This window comes from Cornus florida, unplaced genomic scaffold, assembly GCF_030987335.1.
Source record: "Cornus florida cultivar Cherokee Brave unplaced genomic scaffold, ASM3098733v1 CherokeeBrave_3.0.0_Hap2_Chr08, whole genome shotgun sequence".
NCBI classification, from domain to species: Eukaryota; Viridiplantae; Streptophyta; class Magnoliopsida; order Cornales; family Cornaceae; genus Cornus; species Cornus florida.
Window position 1 is genome coordinate 26,993,663 of NW_026775578.1, and position 16,931 is coordinate 27,010,593.

The 16,931-nt window shown below is 38.7% G+C and overlaps 1 pseudogene; it reads left to right on the forward strand.

The window, feature by feature from the left end:
* LOC132270956 (heat shock cognate 70 kDa protein-like) overlaps window positions 1–16,931 on the forward strand; it is a 51,246-nt pseudogene that overhangs the window by 22,238 nt on the left and 12,077 nt on the right.

Sequence of the window (16,931 nt, forward strand, 5' to 3'; positions counted from 1 at the left end):
AACAGAATACAATTAAGGAAACAGGAATAAATAAAAATTTGCTGAAAAGAAACTAGAATGATAAACCAAATACTGAAACCTCAGAATAAAATTAAATTAATAAAGAATTATTCTGATACAACCAAATTCTCCATTTCTAATACAACTCGGGAATCCCTCTGGTGGACCCCTAATAAAAATCATCACTGAGAAATGAACCACCGAAAAAGAATCCAATGCTAAACCATACAGGAACCGCCTACGTCGTCGGAAGAATGAGAAGACGTCTCTGCTCAACACGAACAAGCTCTAAGACCTGGAACCATCCGTTACCTGAAAAATAATAGTGGGTCAGGCCCACGAACAAGTTCTATCCTAACTACAATCCAAACAGAGACCCAATACGCAGATACATCCTATATGTCTCAACCATATCTATATAGTCCGTAAATAGATATATATATATAACCACACTACATGACTCTCACTAGACTATGCTGAGGGTCTCAACCTGAATAGAAGGCAACATGCAAAAACGCACCTGAGTGGGCATGACTACCTAAGCCTAACAGGGTATACCTCAACCAACATAGCTAGCTATGCATCCTACTGCATATACGCTCCCTAACCGTCGACTATGAGACTCAAGCTCAGATCGTGGTACTATAATTATATATATAAAGTCCGATCCTATCCAACCATAAGAAATCCAGCTAGTCGTTCAGCTTGTTCAGCCACACAGACTAACATACATTAAGTGTATATACAACCCATCCAAATACAATGTTGAGCCGGTCAACTATTCGTCGCCAAAACACAACATGTAATTAAGGTTTAAATATTTTAATTAAATCCCTATCCTTCCTATTAACAGAAAATATAAACAACCATCCAATATGTCGTTCAACTATTTTAGTTGACAGGACATGAAACCATGTAGGATTTAACTGTTTTAGTTAATCCATTCCGTATGTATGAATGGGTTGGAATTAGCGTTTTGATCTAATCTGTCCCTCCGTATGTCACCGTCCCATACCGGTACATACGATGCATATGATCCGTAAATGATGCAACAATATAAGCAGTACATCAAATAAAGTCCACATTATCCATATAGTTGATAAACACATAATTTAAACAAGTTATCAACTACAAATCCAGAATCCATCCATGTAATCAAACAAGACAAAGTTTACTAATTCGTTAAGTTAAATTCCAGCATTCATCCTTGTAATTAACAGAAAATATATATTTAATTCTTCAATTAATTCCATGCCAACATCCAATTAGATTGACAGAACCTAAGTACTAGTTCAGCAATTTAAGTCCAAACCCTAATCCAAGTAATTGCAGTGAAATGCTTAATGTTACCGCAATTAAGATTACATGCTTAAGTCCATGCATTCCAGAAAAGTATTTAGTATATCAACAATTAACATCCAGGATATGCCTAGATCAAACTTGTTAATTAAATGATCCTAGCATGGCACCCCAACAAGATTTATAAATATATACATATTCCGTTAAATTGCTAAACTAAAAAAAACAATTAAACTTCTTTCATTCGTTAACAACCTGCACTGCTGTATACCTTCCCACGCTTAAACCCCTGAGTATAAAGACCTTAATTTATTAAACATGGCTCTAGTATAGCATAATATAATGCTTGGAATCCATGTTCCAACTCTTAGTAATTTCCAGACGCAATTTGCACAATTAAGTCCTTTCGGTCCGCTAAGTCCGTAAACTGCCTGCGTCTTGCCTTAGATTTTCCTACGGTTTAAAACCTTAACATATAAATAAATTAATACATCCTAAGGCTTTAATATTTCTTGAATTAATAGATAAATCCATCTCCCTAACCCAAACACAACTCAGAAAAACCACCATCGAACCAAACAACACACAAACAGCCCCAGAACACAAATAGGATCACAGAGCCTTCTCCAAATAAATGGAGCAGACTCTAACCTGCCTAGAGCTGCCTCTTTTAGAGGTAGAGCCTACTCTACTTCCTTTAGAGCAGGCTCTACTCATGGGGGAGCCGTCTCCTCCCTCCGTGGAGCCGTCTCTTTCCCCTTCTGCGAGCTTCAGTCCGTTCCTGCTTTGTTTCAGTCCGTCCTCTTCACCTCTGGTCTATTCCTAACACTCTGTTGGTCTTTAAAACTAATCTTAGGAGTTTAATTAACACCCAATAGCATCCCATCAGTTTGCTATAACAGTAGGAATTAAAACAACAACAAAAACAATAATCGTCTTAACACGCTTTTACGATCAAACACTGAATACAATCTTGCAACTACAGTTCCATTCTAACCCCTCTGCTCCTCTTCAAAACTGAACCTAAGGTCTTATAACATCCCCATGACTTGTTCATAATAGTTCAATTCAATTACAGTGTTTAAAACCTTAACCGATTAAACATGCTTCCACTACAAACTGCAAACCAGAGGTACCAGAACTTTAACAGAAAAATTCCACACATATGGACATCTGATTTAGCATATAAAAAATATGTATAAATTAATTATTGATCAATTAAAACCCTAAAAATAGTCTAAGGATGCACAGAACACAGGCAATGGGAGAGAGAAAGGAAAGAACTTGCCTTTACAGTTTTGGATTCAAAACTCTATTGCTGTCGTTCTAAGTTTTTCCGGCGATCCCATTCACTGTTAAATCTCCTATTGCTCCATCTTCCCTTCTCCTACGTCCGTCCTGTAAGCCACGGCCAAACCCTCACCAAAGTAGCTCTGTTTGTTTCTCACGACCCCTCTCAGTTCCTCTCTGTTGTTCTCTCAATACTCTAAACATAAATAAGGTCTGTGATTGCTAAAACCCTAAGGTGACATACTGCTCTATATATATATAGACTTAATTGAAACCCTATTCCCTGTAGGATTAAAAACAGAGCCCTAATCTAAATACTAGTCGGCCCATAAACAGAGCCTACGTTTAAAATCTATGTCGGCTACACTTAGGTGACGTCTAAAAACTCACTTAACTTAATTACAATAATTTAAACCCAATAATGAAATTTACGCAACCAATACCGACAATCACCAATAAATCCATTCAGTCAAACAATAATATCATTAACGCAAATAATTCAAATAATTACAAATAGGTCCGATAATTCAAATAATAAAATAAAAATTCAATTAATTTAAATATCACAATTACCAATTAAACCAAGGAAAAATAAAATAACTAACAAATCAATTTAATGTATAACTATTTAAATTCACCCAACACTTAATTTAATTCAGAAAAGCCTAACCACATAAATACCAAAAACAAATAAAATAAATAATGAAAACAGTAAAAGGAATATTAAAATTTCAATTATAACCCTTTTAAAACTAGGGGTCTTACATTCAGCTTGTTCAGTCACACAGACTAACATAAATTAAGCGTATATACATCCCATCCAAATACAATGTTGAGCCGGTCAACTATTCGTCGCCAAAACACAACATATAATTAGGATCTAAATGTTTTAATTAAATCCCTATCCTTCCTATTAACAGAAAATATAAACAACCATCAAATATGTCGTTCAACTGTTTTAGTTAACAGGACATGAAACCATGTAGGATTCAACTGTTTTAGTTAATCCATTTCGTATGTAAGAATGGGTTGGAATTAGCGTTTTGATCTAATCCGTCCCTCCGTATGTCACCGTCCCATACCGGTACATACTATGCATATGATCCATAAATGATGCATTAACTCAATCAGTACACCAAATACAATCCACATAAATCTATGTAGCTGATAAAACAAAATTGGAACAGTTTATCAACTAAATATCCATGACAATATCCATGAAATTGACGAGACAAAACTTAATCGTTCGTCAACTTAAAATCCAGAATCCATTCATATAATTGACAGAAAATATGCAATTAATTCTTTAATTAAGTCCAGGTTAACTCCCATGTAAATTACAAAACCTATGTTTTAGTTTAGCAATTTAAGTCCAAAACCATCATCCAGTTGAAAACCATCATCCAATTAATTGCAGAAAAGTGTATCTAATAATTCAGCAATTTAAAGCAAACCTTTTACTCATGTAATTGTAGGAAAATTAATGTTTCAGCAATATAAAAATCCAAAGCATGCACAGGTCCAATCTGTTAACTAAAAGACTCTACTGTGCATCTAAAACAAAAATTAGAAACATGTTATAACTCATTAAATTGCCATATTAGAACAAGCAAGTAATTTCCTATCCTTAATCTACATAATTGCAGAACGGGTTTATTAATTCAGCAATTATATTCCCGAGTGTGCACAGATCAAATTTATTAATTAAATGACCCTAACGTGCATTTAAAACAAGATTAAAATCATGTTATAATTACTTAAGTCACCCATTTAAAAATTTAACAACTACTTCCCTTCCAACCGTTAACAGTATGTGAATTGTCTAATTTTCACACTGATCATTCCCTTCCTATAATAGGCTAACTTATGCAATTAGAGAGCTTAAGATCTCTTGAAATTACTTTTAAAATTGTTAGTTCACTCCCTAAAACAATTTAGAACTCCAAACATAGCCCAAACAGTTCCCGGATAGCTCTAGATTGCAACCAAACGTAACCTAACCAAAGAGCCTTCTCTTGAAAATCATAGAGCAGGCTCTTTACACCATGGAGCCTGCTCTATAAAAACTTAGAGCCTGCTCTAGAAACTTAGAGCCTGCTCCATAAAAATTTAGAGCCTGCTCTTAAAGGTTTAGAGCTTTCTCTGTCCAGTTTTGCTCCGTTTCGCCTTTCAGCTTCGTCTCCGGCTATTCCCAACCTTCGGTTCATCTTTAATACTGAGTTTAAGAATCCTATTTACACCCAAAATCATCCCCATGACTAGTTTTATAATCCGTCAATCACTGAATTAAACTACGCAATTTAACTTTCCTCCAACCGTTAACAGTACTGAAAAGTTGTCTATTTTCCTACTGTTTAACACTTTAGCGTAAATGTATAAACTATGCAATAAGAGGCTTAAATAAACTTGAAGTTTAAATTAAGAACCCAAATGCCCTCACAACACAATTCGAAAGAATTAAAATCATCCAAACGGTGCCCAGAAAATCAGAAAACACTAAAATACGTCAAAATAGGAGAGAGCCTGCTCTAAAATGCAAGAGCAGGCTCTTGCAAGCATGGAGCCGGCTCTTGAATGATGGGAGCCGGCTCTTCAATCCCCAGAGCCGGCTCTTCATCCCTCTGAGCCTCTGTTCTCCTCCAGCTATGTTTTTTCGACCATCTGCTTCAGCACCGGCCACTTCCACTCCCTTTGTTGGTTTTTAAAATTATTCCTAGGAGTCCTAAGTATATCTAAAACCATCCCAAATCCTTACTTAAGTCAATTTGCATCAAATTAAAACTTAAAACATTTACCGATCCAACATGCTTAGAAAGAGCAACACTGCAACCAAACTAAACGTGCATGAACTGTAACAAAATTAATTCACGCCTACATACAGATAATTGATTAAACAAATACTAATCATCTAAGATTCAATTTATTAGTCCATTAAAGCCCTAGTGACTATCTACAGATGCACAGAACACAGGCAACGAGAGAGAGAAAGGGAAGAACTTGCCTTTGCGGTTTTGGAATCAAAACCTTGTCACCGTCTTCCTAGGTTTTTTTTCGGTGATCATGACTGCCGTCAAGCCTCCTACTGCTCAACCTTCCCTTCTCCTATGACCAATCCTTTATCCACAGTTGAAACCCTCACCAAAGATGGTCTGTTATTGTCTCACAATTTACGCTCTGTTCCTCTCTATCTCTCTGGTACATGAAAAGGGTTTACATATTTTTTTTTTTTTAAAACCCTAAGTCAACATAATGATATATTTATAGGTTTAGAAAAACTAAAACCCTAATTCTAATTTTAATCCGAGAAAGAAAAACAACCATAAAAGTTATAATGTAAGTCGACTAAAAACGTGACAATATATGTAACCCTAAAATTATAACCTATATTAAATTATGATTAATACCTCAAGTTTAATTATTAATAAATACCAATAATTAAAACTAACTCTATATACATATATACCCATATATATATATATATGTATATACTTCCATGGGTAAAACGGTACCCATTTACACTATCCAAATAGTCCGTTAATCATATCCAAGCCCAAGTTCGATTAAAAATAAAATAAAATAAAAACAATACATTTAATTTAACATTCAAATGCCACTTCATCACGCACACTTATAATTAAATAGTTAATTCATTTAAACAACAAAACAGGGAGCCACGTAACAAAAGTTATGAAAACACCTAAGAATAATAAAATAAAAAATAAAATTTCAATTATGTCCTTTTTAAATTTAGGGGTATTACAGTTAGGGATGTGGATATCCCAAAGACAGCATTTCGTACACGGTATGGACACTATGAGTTCCTTGTTATACCTTTTGGCTTGACTAATATGCCAGTGGCATACATGAACTTGATGAACTACGTCTTTCACGATTACTTGAACCAGTTTATGGTTGTTTTCGTAGACGACATTCTTGTGTACCCACAAACTCGGGAGGAGCACGTGGTCCATTTGAGTGTTGTTTTACAGATTTTGTGGGAGCACCGATTGTATGCCAAATATGAGAAATGTGAGTTTTGGCTACAGGAGGTGAAATTTTTGGGGCATGTTGTTTCAGAAGGTGGAGTGTCAATGGATCCATCAAAGGTTGAAGCAGTTTTGAATTGGGAGCAACCTAAGAATGTTTTTGAGATTCGGAGTTTCCTTGGCCTAACGGATTACAATCAGAGATTTGTGATGGATTTCTCCCATTTGGCAGTGCCTATGACCCGTTTGACTCAAAAAGGAATCAAGTTTGTGTGGAATGAAGCCTATGAGTCATCTTTTCAGGAGTTAAAGACAAGATTGACTACAGCTCCAGTGTTGGTGATACCTGAGTGTGGCTTGGGTTATGTGATTAATTATGACGCTTCACGTGACGGTTTGGGATGTGTGTTGATGTAAGATGGTAGAGTAGTGGCTTATGGGTCTCGACAGTTGAAGACTCACGAGCTTAACTACTCTACTCATGATCAAGAGTTAGCGGCAGTCGTATTTGCCTTGAATTGTTATAGACACTACTTGTATGGTGAAAAATTTAAAGTGTTTTCAGACCACAAAAGTCTCAAGTACCTTTTCTCCTAAAAGGACTTGAACAACAGACAGAGGCGATGGGTTGAATTCTTGGAAGATTACAATTTTGACTTGCAGTATCATCCGGGCAAGGCAAATGTGGTAACAGATGCCTTAAGCCGAAAATCTCGTGGAACTTTGCCTAGTTTAGCCATCCGAAAATGGAAGATGCTTGAAGATCTGGCAGAAATGGGATTGCAGTGTTTTGATGACGATACTTGCTGTGAGTCGGCACTTTTGTTTAGTCTTGTGGCTTAGCTTACTCTTGTCAGACGAGTGATTGAGTCATAAAGACAGGACCCAGATTTAGATGTCATTCACGCTTTGATCTCTAATGGTGAGATAGTGAAAGATTGGACCTTACATGCAGAAGAAGATCTACGGTACAGAAGCTTGGTGGTGGTTCCCATAATTTGTCGTGAGGACGTCTTACGGGAGTTTCACACTTCCCGCTTTGAAGTTCATCCAGGTGGTACCAAGATGTATCACAATTTGAGACGTCAGTATTGGTGGAACGGGATGAAGAAAGATGTTACTCAGTTTATGGCTAAGTGCCTTACCAGTCAGCAGGTGAAGGTCGAGCATCAGAGACCAGCCAGTTTGTTGCAACCATTACCTGTAGCGCAGTGGAAATGGGAACATATTGCTATGGATTTTGTGATAGGTCTTCCAAGGTCACGGAAGGGCAATGAAGCTGTTTGGGTCATCGTTGACAAATTGACCAAGACGGCTCACTTTCTGCCTATTAAGGCAACAGACAATGTAGAGAAGCTTGGTGTTCTTTATGTGAAGGAGATTGTAAGGTTACATAGAATTCCTGTAACCATTATCTCAGATAGGGATGCCAAGTTCACTTCGAAGTTCTGGGAAGGACTTCAAGCAGCGTTAGGGTCAGTGTTGCATCTTAGTATGGTATTCCATCCATAGACAGATGGCCAGTCAGAGCATACTATCCAGATTTTGAAGGACATGCTTCGGGCATATGTGCTTGACTTGGGTGGTAGTTGGGAAGATCATTTATCGCTTATGGAGTTTTCCTACAACAATAGTTATCAAACAAGTATCCAGATGTATCCATTTGAGGCGTTGTATGGTAGACCTTGTAGGTCTCCTGTTTGTTGGACTGAGGTGGGCGACGCAGCCACCTTAGGACCAGACATAGTACTTGAGACTACCGAGAAGATTAAGCTGATCAGACAGAGGTTACTTACAGCTCAAAGCCGACAGAAGAGTTATGCAGATAAGCGGAGACGGCCGTTATCCTTTAAGGTGGGAGACCATGTTTTTCTATGGGTTTCTCCATGGAAGGGATTGTTGAGGTTCGGGAAGAGTAGCAAGTTATCGCCACGATTCATTAGACCTTTTGAGATCTTAGACCGAGTAGGAGAGGTTACCTATAGACTTGCTTTGCCACCACACTTGGATAGAGTTCAAAATGTCTTTTATGTGTCGATGCTACAGAAGTACGAGCTGAATCCATCTCACATTTTGAGTTGGGTTGATGTGGACATTGATGAGGATGTTTCATACGAAAAAGGACCAGTTCGGATCCTTGACACACAGCAGAAAGTGTTGAAGAAGAAGATGATATCATTGGTGAAAGTTCTTTGAAGACACCACGGAGTCGAAGAGGCTACTTGGGAGCTTGAACAGGAGGTTTGCTCCAAGTATCCAGAGTTGTTTTCTCACTCAGGTATGGCTTGATTTCGGGGATGAAATCTTTTAAAGTTGGGGAGAATGTAATGTTTATGCTTTATTTATTTATATATATGTAATTATGGTGTGTATATAATTATGTGTGTGAGTGGTGTAAAATGTATGCAAAAGAAAAAAAAATTATAAAAGAATTGGTGGGACCCACTACCATCACCTTAAGGCCTTAAGACCACATTTGGTCTCTATCTTCTCTTCTCCCGCTGGTTCTCTCTCTCACACCCTTTTCGGCTTTTTTCTTTTCTTTTCTAATCAAAATTTTAGAGCTTAATTACTCTCTCAATACTTAGTAATTTTGGATGCCGTTTGTGGCAAATTGAAGCCCACGACGAGATCTTCAAATCCATACCAGCAATTTTAGCATTTGGCCATTTTAGGGAGTCCAAAAATTAAAACCTATTTTGAGTGTTTGAGGTAAAAATTGGGGGTTTTGCATAAAAGTGAGGTAGGGGTTCCTAATCCATGATATTCTTGCTCCCTTGTGAATTATTCTTTGTTAATTATAGTTAAACATGCTTAATTTGAGATGAATGCCTCTAAAATGATTTGGTTTTGTATATGGAATTCATAATTATGTGTATATGTGGATTTGTGTTAAAGGCATACTTAAATGTTGATTTTCCATGTTTATCGTGAAGTTCTTGAATTATATATATATATATATATATGCTGATCTATGTTACAAGCATACCTAAATGTTGATTTTTATATGTCTATCATGCTAGATCTCAATTGTATGAAAGCATGTTGTAGTTTTACTTGAAAATTTTGTGAATTATGTTATATTAATTAAGTTGAGTTAGTTATGGAATGATAAACTTGGACATGGCATGATACATCCATGCACTACCATTGGGCATGAAATGGGATTAATGTGATTACAAATGAAAAAGGGGAATTTTGGAAAGAATTTTTGATTAAAATGGTTTTGAGAAAACCCAGTCGCCACGGGGTTACCAAAGGGCCGGTGTGTTAATATAGCCTAGAGGGAACTAGGGAGATTGCACTAGCGTGGTTAAGCTAGCTGGGCCCAAAATGAGGCCGCAGGGGTACTAAGGGTCAGGGACACTAGCCAGTCCTTCTCTCGTGTCGCTGCGAAGTCACCAAAGGGCGGGTTATATTAACAGTTTGAAAGTGATGGATTTGAATGTTGAAACTGAGGAGCGACATCAGCATGCATTGCATTTCATTGCATCATATTGTGTATCCTGAGATTGGATTTATTGTTGTATTTTCCCGACATAGTATGACCTCGATTTCTATTTTCCTCTTCCTTGTTTGGATTCACGGGGACACAAGAGGTGTGTCTTAGGTATCACCTACTGAGCAATTTTGCTCACCACTTTTTTCTTTAACTTTTTTTTTTTCAGGAAACAGCAAAGAAGTGATGGATGACGTTCCACCACAGGCCTAAATTGGATTAGAAGATCATTTTTGCTATCTTTGTATTTAAGTCTCATATTTTTTTGTAAAACCTTAGTTTGTTATATTTGGTATAGAGATTTGTGAACTCTTGTTATTGTAATTATATTTATAGGCTGTAATTTTATTATAAGTTGTCTAAACGTTGTAAGACATGGACTTTAGATCTTAACCATGTATTGTTGGGACTGTAATTATGATATATGGATTAAATGGTATGTGGGTGTTCCACCATGAGATGAATTATGTTGAGGCATGATGAATGGATGAAAGGGATGTTGGAATGCATTATACGTTTATTGTGTTGAGACAGGTTAAAAAAAAAAAATTCATTTAAACAGGTTGTCGTAGGACCCTTTTTAGCGGAGGTCATGCCAACTTCTTTTTGTTTTTAATTTTGGCAGCAGTTAAGGTCATTACAAATTTGGTATCAAAGCCTTGGTTTGAAAACCATTAGGACGATGAGTAGAGGCCTACATAAGGTTGCATGGGAAATCGTTTGCATAGTTTATGTGATTAATTGTTAAAGTGTTTTGCTATGTGAAAAAACATGTTTAACTGTTTACTTGTTTACGTGCTTATATGCTTATATTAATGTGTTCAATCTACATGCTAAGTGTTAGTATAGCATCCTTTTATGTTGAGTTATTCACGGTTGGACCTTAGTGTTATCGTTATTGAACTGTTTTTTTTTTTTTTTTTTTTTTTTTTTGTTTTATAGAACGATGTCACGGTGTGAGGAACCAAGGGAAGTTGGCCCTAGGCCAGCAAGGGGTGATGTTGGCGAAAGTTCAAACTCCAATCCAGCAGAGCCAGCTGATAAAGACATACTTCTTAGGGATTTGATTGCCCCAAGAGTTGTTCCTACAATGAGGGATAATGTGGAAGCACCCGTTGAAGAGGGTGAAAGTGCGGCGGAACTAGCATTGAATCGCTTGTTGTAGAAGGCCTTGAGGGCCACCATTGTTACTCATCTACAGCCGGTACCTCAGCCAGTACCACAACCTGTAGCCCAAGTTGAGGAGACGCCAGCACAGAAGCGTCTCAAGTTAATTTCTGGATTTTCTAAGTTAATGTCGGTAATGTTAGAAGGTGGTGCAGATCCTATGGTACAAGTTTTCAAAAGATGGCAAGTTTTGGTGGAAATCGATCACAAATCTGTATAAGATTGAAGAGATGGGTTGGGATAGGTTTAAGGAGTTATTCTATGAGAAATATTTTCCTGCACCCGAGAGGTGGGAGTTAAAGGATCAGTTTATTGGCCTCATCCAAGAGAGTATGTCGGTGACAGAGTACGAGAACAAGTTCACTTCTCTTTCCCGCTTTGCTCTAGAGATGGTGAGAGATGAAGTTGATAAGACTCGAAAGTTTATTTCCGGTCTTGATTACAAATTGAGGCCGTTGTTAACGGCACAGGCCATCAGGGTTTATTCTGAGGCAGTGGAAAGAGCATTAATGTTAGAGGCGGAGGCCAAAGATAAAGAAGTAAGAAAGGAACAGTGGAAGCAAAAGAGGAATGCGGGACCATTTTCAGAAGGACCTTCAGGGAAAAGGAACAGGGGTGGATCATTTCAATTTTAGGGGCAGTAGTCTACAAGATCCGCTCCTACCACTCCTATGCCAGCTGGGTCAGATAAGAGTGGGATTGTTTGTTATTAGTGTCAGCAACCTGGACATTACAAGTCTAGATGTCCTATGAACTCGACCACAGTTTTAGCGCCATCGAGAGCTTGTTATGGGTATGGCCAGCAAGGCCATTTGATTCGAGACTATCCGAGTCAGGGAGCAGACACTACTGAGGGTCACGGCAGAGGCTGTCACAATCGGCTACAGTTCAATCAGGTTTCAGACCACTGCCACCATCACAGCCTGCCATGTTTTCTCAAGGTTCACAACCAACTAGGTGGGATACTCCTACTATGTTAGTGTAGCAGTCAGGTATTCAGATTAGTAGTTCTCAGGCACAGGCATTGCAGGGACGTGTCTTTGCACTTACACCGACTGATGTATCTTCTGGTCCATTAGTTCTCTGAGGTATATTTCCAGTATTTGGTTCTTGGGCCCTTATTTTGTTTGACTCTGGTGCATCTCATTCTTTCATTTCATCATCATTTGCACTTGCATCGGGGTTAGAGGTCAGTTTCATGGATCGAGCGTTGTGTGTTGATATGCCAGTCGGGATTTCAGTGTCCTTGAGCCGAGTTGTGCGAGATTGTTCCATTATGATAGCCGGACGGACCTTTGTGTTTGACCTTATCCTCCTGGAGATTACTAACTTTGATGTCATTCTTGGGATGGATTGGTTAGCTTCCTTTCATGCCACGATCGACTGTTTTAGAGGTAGAGTCACAGTTTGCACTCCCGAGGGAGACTGTTCCTTTTTCATGGGAGATCTGAGTGATTCCCACATTTCATCATTTTATGGAGTTCGTGGACGGAGTCGTGGTGATTACTTCTTGGCTAGCCTTATAGCCGAAGAAGATGATGTTGCGAAAGAGGATTATCCTGCAGTTGTTCTTGATTTTCTGGATGTGTTTCTGAAGAATTTGACAGAATTGCCTCCACACCGAGAAGTGGAGTTCACTATTGATTTGATGCCCGGTACCGCATCGATTTCTATGGCATTTTATTGAATAGCACCAGTTGAATTGGAAGAATTGAATAAATAGCTTGATGGTTTGAGGAAGAAAGGTTTCATCCGACCAAGTGTGTCACCGTGAGGCGCATCGGTCTTGTTTGCGAAGAAGAATGATGGTTTTTTGAGGTTGTGCATTGATTACCGAAAGTTGAATCATGCCACCATCAAGAACAAGTATCATTTGCTAAGGATAGATCATTTGTTTGATCAATTGAGGGGAGCCAATTTTTTTTCGAAGATTGACTTGAGATCAAGCTATTATCAGTTACAAGGCAAAGCAGCATTCCGTACACGGTATGGACACTATGAGTTCCTTGTTATGCCTTTTGGCTTGACTAATATGCCAACGGCATTCATGGACTTGATGAACCGCATCTTTCATGATTACTTGGACCAGTTTGTGGTAGTTTTCGTGGACGACATTCTTGTATACTCATGGACTCGGGAGGAGTATGAGGTCCATTTGAGTGTTGTTTTACAGATTTTGCGGGCGCACCGATTGTATGCCAAATATGAGAAATTTGAGTTTTGGCTACAGGAGGTGAAATTTTTGGGAAATGTTATTTCAGAAGGTAGAGTGTCAGTGGATCCATCAAAGGTTGAAGCAGTTCTGAATTGGGAGCAACCCAAGAATGTTTTTGAGATTTGGAGTTTCCTTGGCCTAGCGGGTTACTATCGAAAATTTGTGAAGGATTTCTCCCGTTTGGAAGCGCATATGACCCGTTTGACCCGGAAAGGAATCAAGTTTGTGTGGAATGAAGCCTGTGAGTCATCTTTTCAGGAGTTAAAGACAAGATTGACTACAGCTCTAGTGTTGGTGATACCTGAGTGTGGCTTGGGTTATGTGATTTATTGTGACGCTTCACGTGATGGTTTGGGATGTGTGTTGATGCAGGATGGCAAAGTAGTCGCTTATGGGTCTCGACAGTTGAAGACTCACGAGCTTAACTACCCTACTCATGATTTAGAATTAGCGGCAATCGCATTTGCCTTGAAGTGTTGCAGACACTACTTGTATGGTGAAAGATTTAAAGTGTTTTCAGATCACAAAAGTCTCAAGCACCTTTTCCCCTAAAAGGACTTGAACAACAGACAAAGGCGATGGGTTGAATTCTTGGAAGATTACAATTTTGACTTATAGTATCATCCGGGCAAGGCAAATGTGGTAGCAGATGCCTTAAGTCAGAAATCTCATGCAGCTTTAGCTAGTTTAGCCATCCAAAAATGGAAAATGCTTGAAGATCTGGCAAAAATGCGATTGCAGTGTTTTGATGACGAGACTTGCTGTGAGTCAGCATTTTTATTTAGTCTTGTGGCTCAGCCTACTCTTATGAGACGAGTGATTGAGTCACAGAGACAGGATCCGGATTTAGATGCCATTCACGTTTTGATCTCCAGTGGTGAGACAGTGAAAGATTGGACCTTACATGCAAATGGAGGTCTACGGTACAGAGGCTTGTTAGTGGTTCCCACGGTTTCTCGTGAGGACGTCTTATAGGAGTTTCACACTTCCCACTTTGCAGTTTATCCAGGTGATACCAAGATGTATCACAATTTGAGACGTCAGTATTGGTGGAACGAGATGAGCAAAGCTGTTGCTCAGTTTATGGCTGAGTGCCTTACCTGTCAGCAGGTGAAGGCCGAGCATCAGAGACCAGCCGGTTTGTTGCAACCATTACCTGTAGCGCAGTGGAAATGGGAACATATTGCTATAGATTTTGTGACAGGTCTTTCAAGGTCACGGAGGGGTAATGAAGCCGTATGGGTCATCGTTGACAGATTTACCAAGACGGCTCACTTTATGCCTATTAAGGCAATAGACGATGCAGAGAAGCTTAGTGTTCTTTATGTGAAGGAGATTGTAAGGTTACATGGAGTTCCTATAACCATTGTCTCATATAAGGATGCCAAGTTCACTTCGAAGTTCTGCGAAGGACTTCAAGCAACGTTTGGGTCAGCGTTGCATCTTAGTACAACATTTCATCCACAGACAGAAGGCCAGTCGGAGCGTACTATCCAGATTTTGGAGGATATGCTTCGGGCATGTGTGCTTGACTAGGGTGGTAGTTGGGAAGATCATCTACCACTTATTGAGTTTGCCTACAACAACAGTTATCAAGTAAGTATCCAGATTGCTCCATTTGAGGCGTTGTATGGTAGACCTTACAGGTCTCCTGTTTGTTGGACTGAGGTGGGCGAGACAGCCGCCTTAGGACCCAACATAGCACTCGAGACTACCGAGAAGATTAAGCTAATCAGACAGAGGTTACTTACAGCTCAGAGCCGACAGAAGAGTTATGCGGATAAGCGGAGACAGCCGTTATCTTTTGAGGTGGGAGACCATATTTTTCTATGGGTTTCTTCACGGAAGGGATCGTTGAGGTTTGGGAAGAGTAGCAAGTTATCTCCATGATTCATTGGACCTTTTGAGATCTCAGACCGAGTAGGAGAGGTTACCTACAGACTTGCTTTGCCACCACAGTTGGACAGAGTTCACAATGTCTTTCATACATTGATACTACGGAAGTACGAGTCGGATCCATCTCACATTTTGAGTTGGGTTGATGTAGACATTGATGAGAATGTTTCCTACGAAGAGGGACCAGTACAGATCCTTAACACACAGCAGAAGGTGTTGAGGAAGAAGATGATATCATCGATGAAAATTCTTTGAAGACACCACGGAGTCGAGGAGGCTACTTGGGAGCTTGACCAAGAGGTTCGCTCCAAGTATCCAGAGTTATTTTCTCCCTCAGGTATGGCTTGATTTCGGGAATAAAATCTTTTAAAGTTGGGGAGAATGTAATGTTTATGTTTTATTTATTTATATATAGGTAATTATAGTGTGTGTGTGTGTTATAATTATGTGTGTAAGTGGTGTAAAATGTATGCAAAAGAAAAAGGAAAATTATAAAAGAATTGGTGGGACCCACCACCATCACCTTAAGGCCTTAAGACAACATTTGGTCTCTATCCTCTCTTCTCCCGCTGGTTCTCTCTCTCACGCCCTTTTCTGCTTTTTTCTTTTCTTTTCCAATCAAAATTTTAGAGCTTAATTACTCTCTCAATACTTAGTAATTTTGGATGCCGTTTGCGGCAAATTGAAACCCACGACGAGATCTTCAAATCCATACCAGCAATTTCAGCTTTTGGCCATTCTAGGGAGTCCGAAAATTGAGACCCATTTTGAGGGTTTGAGGTGAAAATTGGGGGTTTTGTATAAAAGTGAGGTAGGGGTTCCTAATCCATGAGATTCTTGCTCCCTTGTGAATTATTCTTTGCTAATTATAGTTAAACATGCTTAATTTGAAATGAATGCCTCTAAAATGATTTGGTTTTGTATATGGAATTCATGATTATGTGTATATGTAGATTTGTGTTAAAGGCATACTTATATGTTGATTTTCCATGTTTATCGTGAAGTTCATGAATTATATATATATATATATATATATATATATATATATATATATATGCTGATTTGTGTTACAAGCATACCTAAATGTTGATTTTTATATGCCTATCATGCTAGATCTCGATTGTATGAAAGCATATTGTAGTTTTTCTTGAAAATTTTGTAAATCGTGTTATGCTAATTAAGTTGAGTTAGTTATGGAATGATGAACTTGGACATGGCATGATACATCCATGCACTACCATTGGGCATGAAATAGGATTAATTTGATTTGAAATGAAAAAGGGAATTTTGGGGAGAAGTTTTGATTAAAATGGTTTTGAGAAAACTCGGTCGCCGCGGGGTTACCAAAGGACCGGTGTGTTAATATAGCTTAGAGGGAACTAGGGAGATTGCCCTAGCGTGGTTGAGCTAGCTGGCCCAAAATGACGTCGCGGGGGTACCAAGGGTGGTCAGGGACACTAGCCAATCCTTTTCTCGTGTCACTGCGGGGTCACCAAATGGGGGGTTATATTAACAGTTTGAAAGTGATGGATTTGAATGTTGCAAATAGAGAGCAACATCGGCATGCATTGCATTTCAT